Below are 20,182 nucleotides of genomic sequence, written 5' to 3' on the forward strand. Positions count from 1 at the left end.
CCCAAAAATGATATCTAATATAATGCACTGCGTAAAACCCCATACTTAAATTCAAAAAGAGTCAAGGGATCTCTACTTGAATGGTTCATGAGGCACAATACTTGCTAAGGTTTTGCAAATGGGGTAGCAAGCTAAGTGGGCTTGATTGTGGGGAAAAACTCCACAGTTAAGCGCGCTTGAGCCAGAGGAGTTCTGGGATGGGTGACCTCCTGGGAAGTCCTGGTTACCGGGTGCAAGCCCCGGAAGTGATGATTGATGCTATGTGATTCGTTCTCCACATTTCACTAGTTTCAATCCCACTTCTTCACCCCTGTGAGCATCACCCGATGCAATGAGTGCTAAGTGAACTATTCAAAAATCATGAGAAATTAGTCAGTTACGACTACCTCTCATGGAAATGGTCATACGTGAATGATCTTACTTAACGCAGTTGAATCCCAAAAATGATATCTAATATAATGCACTGCGTAAAACCCCCATACTTAAATTCAAAAAGAGTCAAGGGATCTCTACTTGAATGGTTCATGAGGCACAATACTTGCGAAGGTTTTGCAAATGGGGTAGCAAGCTAAGTGGGCTTGATTGTGGGGAAAAACTCCACAGTTAAGCGCGCTTGAGCCAGAGGAGTTCTGGGATGGGTGACCTCCTGGGAAGTCCTGGTTACCGGGTGCAAGCCCCGGAAGTGATGATTGATGCTATGTGATTCGTTCTCCACATTTCACTAGTTTCAATCCCACTTCTTCACCCCTGTGAGCATCACCCGATGCAATGAGTGCTAAGAGAACTATTCAAAAATCATGAGAAATTAGTCAGTTACGACTACCTCTCATGGAAATGGTCATACGTGAATGATCTTACTTAACGCAGTTGAATCCCAAAAATGATATCTAATAAATTAATATTGATACTGATAAAAATATAATAATCATAATAATAATAAGTAGTAGTCTTTAAGTGTAACTTTTTGGAGTTTCCACTACATTTCTCGTCGGATTCTTGTGAAACAAATTGTGGCCAAACCATGATTTGTGTTGTTTAAACTAGTTTTTTGACTACATATATGGATTCAACACCCTAAAAATCCTTGGGGCACTTCGATTGTGAAGAGTTCACTTGTCAAAATTGTGGTCTCAATGAATCCATGTCGGATTCTAGATAAATTAGGTCAGAAAATAAATCAAAAAGCTTTCCGAAAAATGACACTTAAAATCTACTCGTATAATAATAATAGTAATAATAATAATAATAATTAATTAATTAATCATAATAATAAACCTAAGAAGTTAGTATTATAAACCCAATAGATGAATATTATAAAACCTAGGGATAAAAATCCCAAGCGATTAATATTTTAAACCCTAGGGATTAAAAACCCAAGGGATTAATATTAAAAATAGATGGAAATTTGGAAGGGTCTCCTAAATCCACAATAATGGTAACGATAATTAATAATAATAATAAACCCAATTGATTGATATTATAAACCCAAATGATTATTCATATTAAAAATGAAATGCATTAAAAGTCCAAGGGATTAGTATTAGAAACCCAAAAGGTTAATAAACCTAAGGTATTAATAAACCCAATAAATTATTAGTACAATAAAGTCAAGGGATTAACATTAAAAACCCGGAGATTAAAACCACAAGGGATTAATTAACCCAAGAGATTAATATTATAAACCCTTGGGATTAAAAAGCTAAGTGATTAATATTATAAACACAAGCGATTAAAAAACCCAAGGGATTAATATTATAAACCCAAGAGATTGATGAAACAAACAAATTATTGATATTATAAATTGAAGGGATCAATAATATAAAATCAAGGGATTAATAAACCCAACAGATTAATATTATAAACCTAAGGGTTATTATAAACCCAATGGACTCATATTCTGAACCCTGGGGATTAAATACCCTCGGATTAAAAACCCAAGGGATTAATATTAAAAACCAATGGGATTAATAAACCCAAGGGATTAATAATCCTTAATCTTGTAATTTTGAGAGGCAACATTGAATAAATTGAAATGTAAGGTAACATTGTCACAATGAGTATCACATTAATTGTCATCTTGCAACAATGTTTGTCACAATGAGACCTTGAGATGATTTTTGTATATCAACCACATTTATTAATATGGTTGATATAATATCAATGAATTGATATTATAAACTCAAGAGATCAATAAACACAATGGATTATTCATATCAAAACCAAAGAGGTTCAAAACCCAAGGAATTAATATTAGAAACCCAAGAGATTATTAAACCCAAAGGATTAATATTACAAACTCAAGGTATTGATAAACCCAAGCAATTGATGAACAAATTATATATATATATATATTATAAACCCAATGGTTTAATAAATCTAAGGAATTAATATTATAAATCCTAGGGATTAAAAAACCCAAGGGATTAATATTATAAACCTTAGGGATCATAAACCAAAAGGACTAATATTATAAACCCAAGCAATTAATAACCCTAACGGATTAATAAACCCTAATTTTATAATGTTTAGTGATGACACTGAATAAATTTCAATGTAACGTAACATTCCAACAATGAGTATCGCATTAATTATCATTTTTCAATAATGTGTGTCATAATGCCATGTTTGATTCATTTTTATACTATTCAAATGTGACAATACGAAGCCCTGTTGTAGTGTCACAATGTGACATTGAAAAAATTGCAACGTAATATTGCTTGTCACAATGCAACAATGTTTGTTACAATGTGAAATTGGATATACTTTTGCACGATTCAAATGTCACAATGATAGCCCTAATGTTATACTAGATATTATAAACCCTGTTTAGAAAATCTTCGGCAAAATCACATAATCAATCTTTTGTCAACGCATTTCGAACCAACCAGTGTGGTTCATCATCAGGACAAGTTGGTTCAACTTGTCCTGACGATGAACCACACTGGTTGGTTCGAAACGCGTCGACAAAAGATTGATTATGTGATTTTGCCGAAGATTTTCTAAACAATGTTATGGATCACAGAAGTCTAAACTCCTTAATTATAAACCCTGTGAATATAAAATAAATATTATAAACTCTAACATTAAAATCAATATTATAAACATAATATTAAAACCAATATTATAAACCGTAATATTTAACCCAACATTATAAATCCTAATATTGAACCCTAATTTTCTAATGTGGCAATGTAACCCAAGGGATTTCATATTTAGATTAATAAACCCAAGGGATAAATAAACTCAAACAATTAACATTATAAACCCTTAATATTAATATTATAAACACAAGGGATTATAAACCCACGTGATTATATTGTTCATAAAGGGATCAATATTTTAAACCCAATGGATTGATATTATAAACCCAAGGGATCAATAAAACCAAGAGATGAGTATTATGAACCAAAGGGATTATTCATATTAAAAACCAAAGAGATTCAAAACCCAAGGGATTAGTATTAGAAACACAAGAGATTAATATTATAAACCCTAGGGATTATAAATCCAAGGGATTAATATTATAAACCCAAGGAATTAATAAACCCAAGGTATTAATATTATAACTCAATATTAAACCAAATATTATAACCATAATATTAAACCCAATATTATAAACCATAATATTTAAAACAAGATTATAAACCCTAATATAAAATCCTAATTTTCTAATGTTGCAATGCAACCGAAGGGATTTCATATTGGGTTTCATAAACCTGATATGAAACCCAATACTAAAATCCCTAATTTTAAACCCCAATTTTGTAATGTTGAAAGGGGATATTGAATAAATTATAATGTAATTTAACATTATGACAATACGTATGAGATTGATTATAAACCTAAGGGATTAGAAAACCCATGGAATTAATATTATAAACCCTAGGGAGTAAAACCCAAGAGATTAATATTATAAAACCTAGGGATTATAAACCCAAGAAATTAATATTATAAACTCAAGGAATTAATAAATGCAAGGGATTAATAAACCCTAATTTTATAATGTTGAGAGGTGACATTGAATAAATTGCAATGTAGTGCAATATTGTGACAATGAGTATCATATTAATTGTCATATTGCAATAATATTTGTCTCAATGCAACATTGGATTGATTTTTGTACCATGCAAACGTCACAATACAAAGCCCTATTATAGTGTCACAATGTGAAGTTGAAAAAATTACAATGTAATGTAATGTTCCAACAATGATTGTCGTATAGTTTGTCACATTGCAACAATGTTTGTCGCAATACGATGATGGATGGATCTTTGCAACATTCAAATCTCAGAACATGAAACCCTATTTCTATACCAAAAATTATAAACCCTAATAATATAAAAATGAATATTATAAACCCTAACATTAAATCCAATATTGTAACCATAATATTAAAACCAATATTATAAACCCTAATATTTAACCCAACATTATAAACACTAATATTAAACCCAATACTAAAAGCCTTGATTTTAAACTGTAAGTTAATGTTGAGGGGACACTGAATAAATTGTGATATAATGTAACATTGTGACAATGAGTGTCAAATTGATTATAAACCCAAGGGATTAATATTATAAACCCTATAGATTAAAAATCTAAGGGATTAATATTACAAAACGTAGGGATTATACACTTAAGGGATTAATATTATAAACCCAATGGATTAATATTATAAACCCAAGGGATTAATAAACCTTAATTTTGTAATGTTGAGAGGTGACACTAAATAAATTGTAATGTATGTAATATTGCAACAATGAATATTAAATTAATTTTCATATTGCGACAACTTTTTTCACAATGCAATGTTGAATTGATTTTTGTACCATGCAAACGTCATAATATGAAGCCCTGTTGCATTTTTGTACTGCAACGTTGAAAAAATTGCAGTGTAATGTAAGGTTCTCGAACAATGATTGTCATTATATTGCTTGTCACATTGCCACAATGTTTCTCACAAAGCGATGTTGGATATATCCCTACACCATTCAAATGTCACAACATTAAACCCTAATGATATATCATATATTATAAACCCTAACAATATAAAACCAATATTATAAACGCTAACATTAAACCAAATATTGTAACCATAATATTAAACCCAATCATACAAACCTTAATATTTAACCCAACATTATAAACCCTAATATTAAACCCTAATTTTTAAAGTGGCAATGCAAACCAAGGGATTTCATGTTAGGTTTCATAATCCCAATATGAAACCAATACTAAATGCCCTAATTTTAAACCCTAATCTTGTAACGTTGAGAGGGGACATTGAATAATTTGTAATCTCGTGTAACATTGTGACAATGAGTATGAGATTGATTATAAACCAAATGGATTAGTAAACCCAATGGATTAATATTATAAACCCTACAGATTAAAAAATGAAGGAATTAATATTATAAACCCAAGGGATTAATATTATAAACACTAGGGAGTATAAATAGAAGGGATTAATATTATAAACCTATTGAATTAATAAACCTTAATTTTGTAATGTTGAGAGATGACATTGCAACAATGAGTAGCAGCTTAATTATAAACCTAAGGGTTAGTAAAATAAAGGGTAAGTAAACCCAAGGGTTAGCAAACACAAGGGATTAATATTATGAACCCCACGGATTAAAAACCTAAGGTATTAATATTATAAAACCTAGGGATTGTAGACCTAAGGGATTAATATTAGAAAGTGAAAGAATTAAAAAACCCAAAGGATTAATCAACCATAATTTTATAATGTTGATAGGCGACATTGAATAAATTGTAATGTACATAAGATTGTGATAATGAGTATCATATTACTTTTCATCTTGCGACAATGTTTTTCACAATGTGACGTTGGATTGATTTTTGTGCCATGTAAATGTCACAATACGAAGCTCTACTATAGTGTCGTAATGTGATGTTGAAAAAAATTCAATGTAATGTAAGGTTCTAGAATAACGATTTTCATATTGTGTGCCACATTGCGAAAATGTTTCTCACTATGCAATGTTGGATAGATCTCTACACCATTTAAACGTCACAACATTAAACCCTAATGCTATGCCATTCATTTTAAACCCTAAAAGTATAAAACTAGTATTATAAAACTTAACATTAAATCCAATTATAACCATAATATTAAACCTAATATTATAAACCCTAGTATTTGACTCAACATTATAAACCCTGATTTTCTAATGTGACAATGCAACCCAAGGGATTTCATATTAGGTTTCATAAACCTCATATGAAATAACATACTAAAAACCCTCATTTTAAACAAAAAATTTTTAATGTTGAGAGGGTACATTGAATAAATTGTAGTGTAATGTAACATTGTGACAATGAGTATTAGATTTATTATAAACTGAAGGGATTATCAAACCCAAGGGATAAATATTATAAACCCTAGGGATTAGAAAACAAAGGGATTAATATTATAAACCTAAGGGATTAATATTATAAATCCAAGGAATTAATAAACACAAACGATTAATATTATACACCCAAGAGATTAATAGACATTAATTTTGTAATGTTAAGAGGCAACATTGAATAAATTGTAATGTAATGTAACATTGAGACAATGAGTATCATATTAATTTTCATCTTGTGACAATATTTGCCACAATGTGATGTTGGATTTGTTTTTGTACCATGCAATCATCAAAATACAAAGCCATATTGTAGTGTCACAATGTGATGTTGAGAAATTTGCAGTATAATATAAGGTTCCAACTATGATTTTCATATTTCTTGTCATATTGCAACAATGTTAGTGAAAATGCGTCAATGGATAGATCTCGACATCAATCAAATTTCACAACATTAAACCCTAATGCTACACTAAACATTATAAACCGTAGCAATATAAAACCAATATTATAAATCCTAACATTAAACCTAATATTATAACCATTTTAAACCCAATATTATGCACACTAATATTTAACCCAACATTATAAAACCTAATATTAAACCTTAATTTTATAACGTGGCAATGCAACCCAAGGGATTTAATATTGGGTTTCATAAACCTAATATGAAACCCAATATTAAAAGCCCTTTTTAAGCCCTAATATTGTAATGTTGAGAGGGGACATTGAATAAATTGTAATGTATTGTAACATTGTGACAATGAGTATCATATTGATTATAAACCTAAGGGATTAATATTATACCCAAGGAATTAATAAACACAAGAGATTAATAAACCCTAATTTTGTAACTTTGAGAGGTGATATTGAATAAATTGTAATGTATGTAAGATTGTGACAAAGAGTATCACATTAATTCTCACCTTATGACAATATTTGTCACAATGCAATGTTGGATTGATTTTTGAACCATGCAAACATCATAATGTGAAGTCATATTGTAGTGTCATAATTTGGCATTGAAAAAATTACAATTTAATATAAGGTTCTTGGACAATGATTTTCATATTGCTTGTCACATTGCGACAATGCTTTTCATAATGCGACATCAGATGGATCTATGCACCATTCAAATGTCATAACATTAAACCCAATATTATAACTATAATATTAAACTCAATATTATAAACCCTAATATTTAACCCAACATTATAAACCTAATATTTAACCCTAATTTCTAATGTGGAAATGCAACCTAAGGGATTTCATGTTGGTTTTCATAAATCCAGTATGAAACAAATACTAAACGCCATGATTTTAAATGCCAATTTTGTAATGTTGAAAGGGGACATTGAATAATTTTTAATTTAATGTCACATTGTGACAATGAGTATCACATTGACTATAAAACAAAGGGATTAATATTATAAACCCTATGGATTAAAAATAAAGGGATTAATATTATAAACCATAAGGATTACAAACCCAAGGGATTAATATTATGAACCTAAGGAATTAATAAACCCAAGAGATTAATATTATAAACCCAAGTAATTAATAAACCTAAGAGATTAATAAACCTTAATTTTGTAATGTTGAGAGCTGACATTGAATAAATTATATTGTAATTTACCATTGCGAAAATGAGTATTAGATTGCAATAACAAATAAAATATTAGTTTTGATAAACCAAATATGAAACCAAATACTAAAAGCCTTAATTTTAACACTAATTTTGTAATGTTGAGAGGTGACATTGAATAACTTGTAATGTAATGTAACATTGTGACAATGAGTATGAAATTTATTATAAACCCAAGGGATCAATAGTATAAACCATAGGGATTAATGTAGAATTATAATATTGGCTTCATAAACCCAATACTAAAAGTTGTGATTTTAAACTATAATTTTGTAATGTTGAGAGGGGACATTGAATATATTGTAATGATATGTAGCATTGCGACAATGAGTATCAGATTGAATATAAACCCAATGGATTAGCAAACCCAAGGGATTAATATTATAAGCCTTAGGGATTAAAAACCGAAGGGCTTAATATCATAAACCCTAGGGATTATAAACCTAAGGGATTAACATTATAAACCCATGAAATTAATAAACCCTAATTTTGTAATGTTGAGAGGTGACATTGAATAAATTGTAATGTATGTAATATTGCGACAATAAGCATTAGATTAATTTTCATTTTGTGACAATGTTTGTCACAATGAAACATTGGATAGATCTTTGTACCATTGAAATGTCATAACATTAAACCCTAATGTTATACCATAGATTATAAACACTAACAATATAAAATCAATATTATAAAACCTAATATCAAATCCAATATTGTAACCATAATATTAAACCCAATATTCTAAACCATAATATTTAACCCAACATTATAAACACTGATATTAAACCCTAATTTTATAATGTGGCAATGTGGCCAAAGGGATTTCAAGTTGGGTCTCGTAAACCCAATACTAAAAGCCTTGATTTTAAACCCTAATTTTGAAGTGTTGAGAGGGGACATTGAATAAATTGTAATGTAATGTAGCATTGTGATAATGAGTATCGGATTGATTACAAACCAAGGGGATTAACAAACCTGATCCATAAAATGTGGTGGATATTCCACTTGATAGTTTGTCACAACATATATTATATTATTATATTAAAAATTTGAGATTCTACACTATTGTAGTTTTATTTAATTTCTAGATTTGCAGATTTTACTGTAATTAGTGCATTATTGCAAATGGAAATTATGCATAAAAGTAGAGAATGAAAAAATAAGCTCACGGAGACACATAAGACACAAAATATTCTCTCTGGGAAACCCTTTAAGGAGAAAACCTAGTTGGAAGGGGAGGTCACTTCGCTCTCTTTCTCTGCCTATAAAAATGGTTGCATGTACAAAGAAGTAGTTCATGTGGCCCATGGGCTACTACAATGCACAAATGCTATCTATCTTCTCTTCTTCCTCCTATCTCTCCTAGCTATCTTTTCTCAACCATGGAACAAAATTCTCTCAATGGAATGGAATGCCTCTTCCTCCTAGTGGTCTGGTTATAACACAACCTGATAGCTTACTCATGGTTAATCTTGGATACATCAACTCTTAACTAGAGTTACAATATAGACTCTTCTAGAGTCTTTTACATCATATTCACATGGCTATCCCCTTTTCCATGAATAATGGGGGCTGATGCGGCATCCCACCGAACTATAGGTGTGAAAGCAAGTAGGTTAACTTATGTATGTCATAACTTTTGCATATAGACTCTCATTGACACACTTCTTTCATTGTTGGAAAGATATCTAAATGTAGAATAGCATGAAATGGTGCTACAATAAAGGAGAAAAAATTTATCCCCAAAAATCATCGTTTGATGCCTCAAAACACCCTGAGAAGTCTGCACAACTCATTTATACAAACTAGGTCCTGCCAGTAAAAACAGTCCTGTGAGCCGATTCCTCCACTTTTTCCACTCCAAATGCATCAATATGGATGAAAAATAATATAATGATCCAATATGGATCACACCTCCCCATTTTTGGACGCTTTTTGTCCCCAAAATCTTCTATTCAATGAGGTGAGGAAATTTTTCCTCCACCTTCTCTCTGGTATACCATTTAGATTTGCATAGAACTTGTCCCTTCAACCCAATCTGCCAAAGGTCATGCTACCCCTGTCTTGTAGTTATGGACCTCTTCTACAAAATTGTATCTTTTGTCAACTATGCCTGAGCATCTAGTGCCAAATCCTCCACAGAAGTTAGGACTTTTTCCTCTTCTTCATCTAGCATGGGAGGCTCATAGAGTTTCAAATTCTCTACATTCAAAACTGAATAAATTCACATATATGGTGGTAACCTTAGTCGATAGGAATTATCACTCACCTTTTCCATTACCTCAAAGGGACCATACCTCAAAGCCTTGATTTTCTTACTAGGCACTTGTAGCCTCTCCTCGTTGAACTGTAACCATACTTTGTCTCCCACCTTGAATGACTTATTTATTTTGTTTTGATCATGCCTAGCCTTATATTTCTCCTCTGATTTTTGTAGTGTTTCTTGTACTTGAAGATGGATCTGCCTAATCTTCTTTATAAAATTTTCATCCCTCAAATCATCTCCTGTAAGTTCTTCCCTCACTCCTCCATGTCGCCCTTATGCAATATTCAAAGTTGAAGGTGCCAAATATCCAAAACAAGTCTCAAATTGGGACTTTCTTGTATAAGCGTGGGTTTCTCTATTGTCATAATGTTGTATATAAACCATATTTTCATCTCAGGTCTTTGGATGCTTCTCATTGTATCCCCTCAGAAGATGCACCAAATTCCTATTGAATACTTATGTTTGCCATATGTCTTCAATTTTGTGTCCACCTTCTCCAATAATTAAGTCTAGCGTGCACTGAGAAACCTTGTATCCCTATCTAAAATGATTCTTTGTGGTATCCCAAAGTGCACCCATACATTTCCAAAGAATAGTTTTGTTTCTTCTTACCTGCTTATGGTCTTTTTATAGGGAATTGGAATAGACATCTTGTTGAACCTGCCAAATACCACAAAAATGTATTCATGTCCCTTCCTGGTTATTGGTAAGACTCCCACAAAGTCCATGAAAATTATTTCCCAAGGATGAGTAGGTACATGTAAGGGATGATATAAACCATGTTTCATGTTGCTAGGCCTTCTAGTACATCAAAGCATGCATTCTGTTATGACCCTAGATACATAATCTTGCATCTTCGGCCAACACACATACCTCTACAAGTTAACCACAATCCTCCCTACACCAAAGTTCCCTGCAATCTTGCAGGTGTGAGGCTCTCTGATCAGCTGCAAATTCTCACCTTTAGGAACACATAACTTATCTAGCCTATAGAGTAACCCATCCTAGATATGGTAATCAATGGTGTTGTTACCACCATCGACATGACACTAACTCTGAAACTGCTAATACACCTTCTTGAAGCCCTCATCTTCTAGATATGCCTCTCTGTATACATCATGGGTGAGTGGATCCATGTGCATAAGAGTCCCCAAAGATGTAATCATTAATGTGGGTGACCTTGACAATATGTTAGGAAACTTGTTTGTGTTTCTCTTATTATAGTTGATCACCAAATGAAACTGTTTTAAAAACCCCATACACTTGTAATGTTTGGTCTGTTGTCTCTTACTCTAGGCCTTCGAGTACTATAATGACTGGTAATCTATTTGGATTATTGTTTCCTTTCCCATCAGATAGTGATTTCACTTATTCACATCTTGCACCATGCCATAAATGTCCTTGTCGTAGGTAGGGTAGTTAAGGACTTCCCAATGAAATACTTTAGAATGGTAGCACACAAACCTTCCTCCCTACATCAAGACAACTCCCATAGCATACCCACTCACATTTATCTCCACTTCAAAGGCTCACTGTAAGTTTGGTCATTTCAAAACTGATGGTTGGATGATCTTCTCCTTTAACACTTTGAAATCCCTTTGTTTACCTCTTCTCCATCAGAAACTCTTGACACTTGTTGTTATGGCGTGGAGCGATATCAATACCACTGAAAATGAGGCTATGAACTTCCTCAGGTACTATGGTACCCCAATGAAACTCGTAACCTTAGAAACATTAGTAGGAACTAACTATTTTGTGATGGATTCCATCTTCAAAGGATCTATCTTTATTTCTCCTCCACCAATCACATACCCCATATACACCAAAGATTGTTGTGCAAACTCACACATCTTGAGATTCGCTAGTAGTTGGTGCTTCTTTAATGTTTCCAGCACTTGCATCAAACGTGACATATGCTCCTCTGAGGTAGCACTATATACCAGTATATCATCCAAATAAAAAATAACAAATGAATTTGTAGAAGGTCACAAAACATCATTCATTAATCTCATAAATGTAGTTGGTGCATTACATAGGCCAAATGGCACGACGTCATACAAACCTTGTCTAGTTTTGAATGTTATCTTCCATGTATCTTCTTCTTTGACTCGAACCTCGTGATATCCACACTTCAAGTCCGACTTAGTGAAGTACTTTTGTTGCTGAAACTGATCTAGTAGCTCATCTATCCTTGGCAGGGGGTATATGTTCTTGAGTGTGATTTTTTTCAACGCCCTATACTCTATGAACATCCACCAAGTCCCATCTTTCTTTGGTATAATGATGGTAGGCGACCCACATGGTGATGTACTCGATCGAATGACACCTTGCTCCAACAACTGTTGCAAATGTTTCTTCACCTCACTTGCTTCTATAACAAACTGTTTATACAACCACATATTTGGAAATGGGGAGTTTGGCAATAGCTAGATCTCATACTCCACTTCTGTCTTAGGTGGTAACCCTTTAGGCTCTCAGTACACATCCTAGTATGCTTGTAAAAATTCCTCCAATTGTTGTTTATGTTTCTTCGTACACCCCTCAAGTGATTCCTTGCCTCTTATTGACTTCTATTCATACTAACTTTCTCGTAAAAACAATAAACATACTTCTTGTTGGAACCGATCAAGTTCTTGGCTTGGTTGGCACTTACTAGTGATATTTTTTACTTGCCTTTGTGTGCGTTTATAATGAACGATATTCCATCCTTCATGAGCAAATATTGGTTGGATATCCTCATGAATATTGCATCACCTTTCTTACAATAGGGCAGCAGGATCTACTGCAATTGGAACCAGGCGAAGGGAAGCTAGTACTGCTACTTGATCTGCAACTAGTTGGACCATCGATCAAACTCAAACTGCTGGATTTCTTTTTGAACTCCACTTCTGCTGTCACCTTCTCCTCTGCTGTTGTAAAAGCTGCCAAAAAAGTCATATACTATTTAGAGCACTCCTATGGGTATGAATCTAGGATCTGATAGTATTCTGATACCAACAAGGTGTTCCTGGGTTTGTCGCCAAATTTAATTTAATTTAATTATTAGTTTAATTTCCAATTTGAAACTTTATTATTAAAAATTAAATTAAATTAAGAAATTTTAATATTTTTTTTAAATAAAATTAATAATTAGCAATAAACAAAATTTTAATAAAATAATAATGAGTAATTATAAAATTCTTGGGTTTATAATATTAATCACTTGTGTTTATGGTTATAAGCCCTAATATTATAATGTTATAAAACAACTAGCTTGTAATATTAATAAATGAATATTAAATTAATCCAACTAAAACCAATAAGATTAATATAATTTAATATATATTTATAATTTAATATTACATAATCCTATTAGAAAATACTTAAATCACATATTCAACAAAGAGGTTGCCAAGGTTGATCATGGTCGAGCATCCGTGACCATGGTTGATCATGGTCAGCCATGGTTGACCTTGGTTGACCATGTTTGACCATGTTAATGATAAAGATCTTGATTGACCAACATGGTTGATCGGTGTTAACGATGATTGACCATGACTACTATTATTACATTAATAATATATTTATGTTATAATTGTACATGGTTGATCATTCTAACCATAGAAATCTTAATTCACAATCATTATTGACAATGGTTGACCATTCTAACCATGTTCATCCATTCAAGAATATTGATCATGGATTACCTTGGTTGATCATAATTGACCATAGTTGATCATGCATATTATTATTATATCAATAATATGTTATCTTATAATTGATTTAATATTGTTAATGTAATACAATATTAATGCTACATTTTATAATTACTAAAAATATTAATATTAATATCATTAATATTAATCTTATGAATGTTTTTTTGTAGGAAAATAATAATAATAATTAATGTTATTATAAAATTAATATGATAAATATAATATTATAAACTTAATATTACATTAAAATACTAATAAAAACTACCATTACAAAAGTAACATTATATAACAAACCTACTAAAACCTATAATATTATATTATAAAATAAATCCTATATTATTATATGAATTTAATATTATGGAAGAGACCTTATTATTAGAGTAAAATCCTAATAAAACCTAATTATAATCGTAACATTATCTAAAATTCTAAACAAATAAGACGTAATGCTAAAACCTAAAGCTTAAAGTAAATCTAAAAAGTACAACTTAACCTAACCTAAAAGAAATAAACCTTAAAACTAAAGGTAATAAAACAACCAAATTAATAAATGTGGTTAATAAACACTGATAGGCCCATATCGAGCACATATATCAATTATCAATAATATTAAGAATTAATGTTATTAACATTATTAACTTTTTTTTTTGTTGAAGCAAGAGACGATCCTTCTATTTCATTAATCCAAAAATAATGTTACAAAAAACCATCCATCATCATGGACTCAGGAAAAACAAAGGGCATCCTGCCGAAGACATGATCCCTAACCCTACACTAGTTGTTACCAAACCCTTGAATTACACACTATGTTGGGCTATATGATCCCCCAACCACATGGAAAACTTCAGTGACTCCCCCACACCCACTGCCCGGAAATACAACAACAGTCGCCACCATCCTAACATCACGCGCCAACAAACAGTTGAGGGAAATAATGCCCTGACAAGATGAGTGGAGAAAAGAGAGCTGGCCCCATAAAAAACCACGATCGTTCCTGACCATAGATCCAGGCGGTGAGATCCAATGACTAGGAGCAATATCGCACTTCCTAATATGATCGAACATTAGTGTGCAATGAAGGGTGGTATTCATTACCACCCCCTTGCCACATGTTGGAAGCCTAATGAAATTTCTTCCAAATCTCCAAAACCATTTACCGCTCAAGAGCCATGCGATCACCTGGAAACCACTTAGGGCATGATTTTCCTTCCTGAAAGTGGAATTAGGGGAAATTGTTGCTGCTGGGAAAAAGACACCTCCCTTCCGGCTCATTCTTACTTCGGAACTTGAACGAGAGCCTGTGGCTAACTGTAATTTGACCCCTATGTTACCATATAATAAATTCAGGAGACAGGTCAACTAACACTGAGGTGTTTTGAGTCCGATCTTTGCTTGCCCTCCTCTAAAGTACATATTAGAAGACTTTGGTCCATCTTGCTGAGAAAAATTCATTCTGTGCCTATCACCTTGGCACGGTAACAAAAAATTTCTCTATCCTCTACTGCTTGCTCATCGCAAAGAGCTTTTAATATGCTCTGAGGCATCTCCTACCACTTCATCACAATCCTGCATTTTGAATTGGTCACACCTTGGTTGGCCAAGATATCCACTAGTTTATTGGCCTTTCATTGGACATGGTTGAAACTAATTGTTTGAAATCCTTGGAGATATCTTTGACTTCTTTGGTAAACTTGGATTAGTCTCTAGTTATTTGAGACTTTCTCTGGTACAGTTCCACAACTGATTCTTTTCACAGAGTTTATGGTTATCTCTGAGTCTGCTTCTATAACGACATTTGAGCAATGGTCCAGCTTTAGAAACTCTAGGCATTGCTCCAATGCCATTAATTCAGCCATATTGTTGGTGGCTTTTCCTAAATGGCAGTGGAAGATAAAGATAATGCCTCCTTTTTCATCTCTTAACACCTCTCCATAACTAGTTGTTCCCGGGTTGCCTCTTGAAGCCCCATCAATATTGTATTTCAGATAGCCTTTCAGTGGAGGATTCCAGAAATCCTTCTCCATGTCCATTGTTGTTTCCTTCCTGTTTAGCCTGTGGGAAATAATCCCTTGCATTCCTAGTTGCCTGAGAGTTCTCAACTCAGTCTCTAAGGGGGGATTCTTAGGGTGATTGTGAACTGTGGTGCTAACTGTCTCCTTAAGCTGTTTCAAGATCAGATCATACAGGCGATGAGGGGTAGACTTTTCATCCTTGAAATTTTTTTTGTTCCTCTCTTTCCAAACATTCTAGATAATGAAGCTTAGTGTAAAGGCCCATGCCAAATTAAGGAACTCATTCTCCATAAAGTTTCTTCTCCACTTGTTTAGGGTATTAATGATACTTCCTCTGTCCCTGTCTATTAGTTGAAAAATGGTATCAAAAGAATCCCACAACCAGGTGGTGTAAGTGTAGCTGTTGAGAATATGCTCCATTGTCTCCTCTTGAGCTTCACATAGCTGGCATCTAGAAGGCCCCATAACACCCCTTTTCCTAATATTGTCCCAAGTCAAAATTTTCTTGTGATGTACCAACCACATAAAAATCTTGATCTTCTTCCACCCTTTGTGCCTCCAAAGTTGCTGCAAGGTCTTATCTGAACACGGGAATCTAGCTCAAGGATAATACCTTTTGCTTCCTTAAGATTAAAGGTGACTTCTTTATTATGGCCCCATCTTAACTGATCCTGCCCCTCTGTTACCAAGATCATCCTTTGTTTTAACATGCTCATAAGTGCCTCTGCTTTTATTTTTATGGGGCTGTCATCTCTACAATCAATGTTTCTCCAACTTCTCTGCTTTCCCAAGTTATGAGAAAGATCCCAGAAATCCCTTACTTTGTTTAATCCTTGGGAATCTATTTCCTACTTGAGGTTCATAAAGTCATCTTTTAACAACACTGGTTCTTGTTGCCATTTGTCCTCCCAGAAGAGAGCTAGATCTCCTGCTCTGATTTCCCAGAAACTGTTTTTTTGTACTAGGCTTATGTTTTCCTAGACTCTATTCCAGATGTAAGAGCCCTTTATGTTTCCAGACATTCTTATGAGATCACTAGTTTGCCAAGAGCTGGAATATTTTTCTTTCTAGATCCTAGCCCATTGAGCTTTTGGCTCTTGAACCCATCTCCACCAAAGCTTGGCTCCTAAAAATTTGCTAAGAATCTCTTGAACATCTAAGCCAAGACCCCCATGGCTCTTGGGTTTACAAATTTTATCCCAAGAAACAAGGGCCCATTTTAACATTATTATCAATAATATTAATATAAATATAAAATATTAAGAATTAATTTTATTAATGTTATTACCAATAATATTAATAAAAATATAAGAACCATATTAACAATAATTAATATTATATTATTCCTATTATATTAAATAATAATAATTATTATATTATTACTACTATAATAATAATAATAACCAATTATATTAATAATCATTTAATAAATTATATTAATAATCATTTTATAAATAATAATGAAGTAATTATAAAATAAACATTTAATAAAAATCAAACAACAATTTTAATGTGGTAGATAGGAAATTCAACTTTAAAGACTTCGAGAGAACATAGTTATTAAACGTTAGCCTCTTCCAAAACACATCGAGACTCATGACAAAAGCTGCAACAATTAAAATTAACAAGATAATGATCGTGACCATTCATGCATTCCAACCAATCCCTTCTCGCATTATCTTGCAATTTTTCATATCGTTGAAAAGAAAAAGGCAATGTAATCTGCAAACCATTTATTGATTTCACTCTTGATATAGTTGTAAATGTTAGAGGAATAATATTAAACCCAAGGGATAAATATTATAAACCCAAGGTATAAAAACCATAATATAAATATTATAAACCCTAAAATAAACATGCTTGACCATGATTTACATCATTGATTTTCATACTCAGACAATGTTTGTCACAGTGTGAAGTTAGATCATGGTTGACCATGGTTGATTTCATATTGAGACAATCTTTGGCACATTGTGACAATGGACCAACGTTGACCATGGATGAACATGATTGTAAACCCAAGCGATTTATATTAAACCATTGTATTAATATTATAAACCCTCTAAATAATATTATACCCTAGGAATATGAACCAAATAAACCCAAGGGATTAATTATAAAACTCAAATGTATTATAAACCCAAGGGATTAGAAACTCAACAGATTGATAGTATAAACCCAAGGGAATAGTATTAAACCTAAAGGATTAATATTATAAATCCTAGGTATATAAACACTACGATAAATATTATAAACCTAAGGGAATAATAAACCGAAGGGATTATAAACGCAAGGGAATAACATTAAAACCAAGGGATAAATATTATAAACCCAAGGAATATAAACCATAAGATAAATATTTGTCACAAAACAACATTGGAATATGGTTGATGATGATTGATTTTCATATTGAGACAAAGTTTCTCACAACGCAATGTTGGACAATGGTTGACCATCGTTGACCATGGTTGATCTGCATATTGATACAATATTTTTCACAATGTGATGTTGGCCATGGTTGACCATGGATGACCATTGTTGTGACATTGTGACATTTGACCAAGAGATAGTCGTTGTCACAATGTGACCATGGTTGACCATGATTAAACCTAAAGGTATTATCAACCCAAGGGAATAATATTAAACTCAAGGGATTAATATTATAAATGAAAGGTATATAAAACCTAAAGGGATTGATATTATAAACCCAATGGATTAATACTAAAAACCCAAGGGACTAAAAACCCAATAGGTTGGTAATATAAACACAAGGCAAAAATATTAAACCCAATGGATTAAAATTATAAACACAAGGTATATAAACCCTAAGATAAATATTATAAACCCAAGGGAATAATATTAAACCCAAGGGATAAATATTATAAACCCAAGGAATATAAACCCTAAGATAAATATTATAAACCCTAACATAAATATGTCACAATGTGACGGTATATGGTTGACAATGATTGATTTTTATAATGAGATAAATAAACCCTAAAATACACATCGTTGACCATGATTTACAATCATTGATTTTAATACTGAGATGATGTTTGTCAAAATCTGAAGTTCGACCATGGTTGATTATGCTTTATTTTCATATTGAGACAATCTTTGGCACATTGTGACATTGGACCATCGTTGACCATGGATGACCATGATTGTAAACTAAAGGGATTTATATTAAACCCTAGGGTTAATATTATACCCTAGGAATATGAACCAAATAAACCCAAGGGATTGATATTATAATCTGAAGGGAATAATGAACCCAAGGGATTAATTCGAAAAACCAAAGGTATTATAAACCAAAGGGAATAATATTAAACCCAAGGGATTGATATTATAAATGAAAGATATATAAGCTCTAAAGGGACTCATATTATAAACCCAAGGGATTAATGTTAAAAACCTAAGTGATTAAAAACCCAACAGATTGATAATATAAACACAAAAGAATAATATTAAACCCAAGGGATTAATATTATAAACCCTAAAATAAATATTATAAACCCAAGGGAATAATATTTAACCCAGGGGATAAATATTATAAACCCAAGGAATATAAACCCTAACATAAATATTTGTCATAATGCGACGTTGGAATAAGGATGACCATGATTCATTTGCATATTTAGACAAAGTTTGTCATAATGTGACATTGGAAAATGGTTGACCATCGTTGACCATGGTTGATCTCCATATTGAGACAATATTTGTCACAATGTGATGTTGGACCATGGTTGACCATGGATGACCATGGTTGTGACAATGTGACGTTGGACCAAGGGATAGTCTTTGTCACAATGTGATAATGGTTGAGCATGGTTATCAACCATGGTTGACCATGATTGAACCCAAAGGTATTATAAACCAAAGAGAATAATATTAAGCCCAAGGGATTAATATTACAAATGCAATGTATATAAACCCTAACGGGATAGATATTATAAACCCAAGGGATTAATACTAAAAACCCAACCGATTGATAATATGAACAAAAGGGATTAATATTATAAACCCAATGTATATAAACCCTAAGATAGATATTATAAAACAGGGGAATAATATTAAACCAGAGGGATAAATATTACAAACCTAAGAAATATAAACCCTAAGATAAATATTATAAACCCGAAGATAAATATTTGTCACAATGTGACATTGGAATATGGTTGACCATGATTAAT

The sequence above is a fragment of the Pinus tabuliformis genome, chromosome 2_2, assembly GCF_031772625.1.
Source record: "Pinus tabuliformis cultivar Carrire ecotype Pingquan chromosome 2_2, CPIR1, whole genome shotgun sequence".
Lineage (NCBI taxonomy): Eukaryota > Viridiplantae > Streptophyta > Pinopsida > Pinales > Pinaceae > Pinus > Pinus tabuliformis.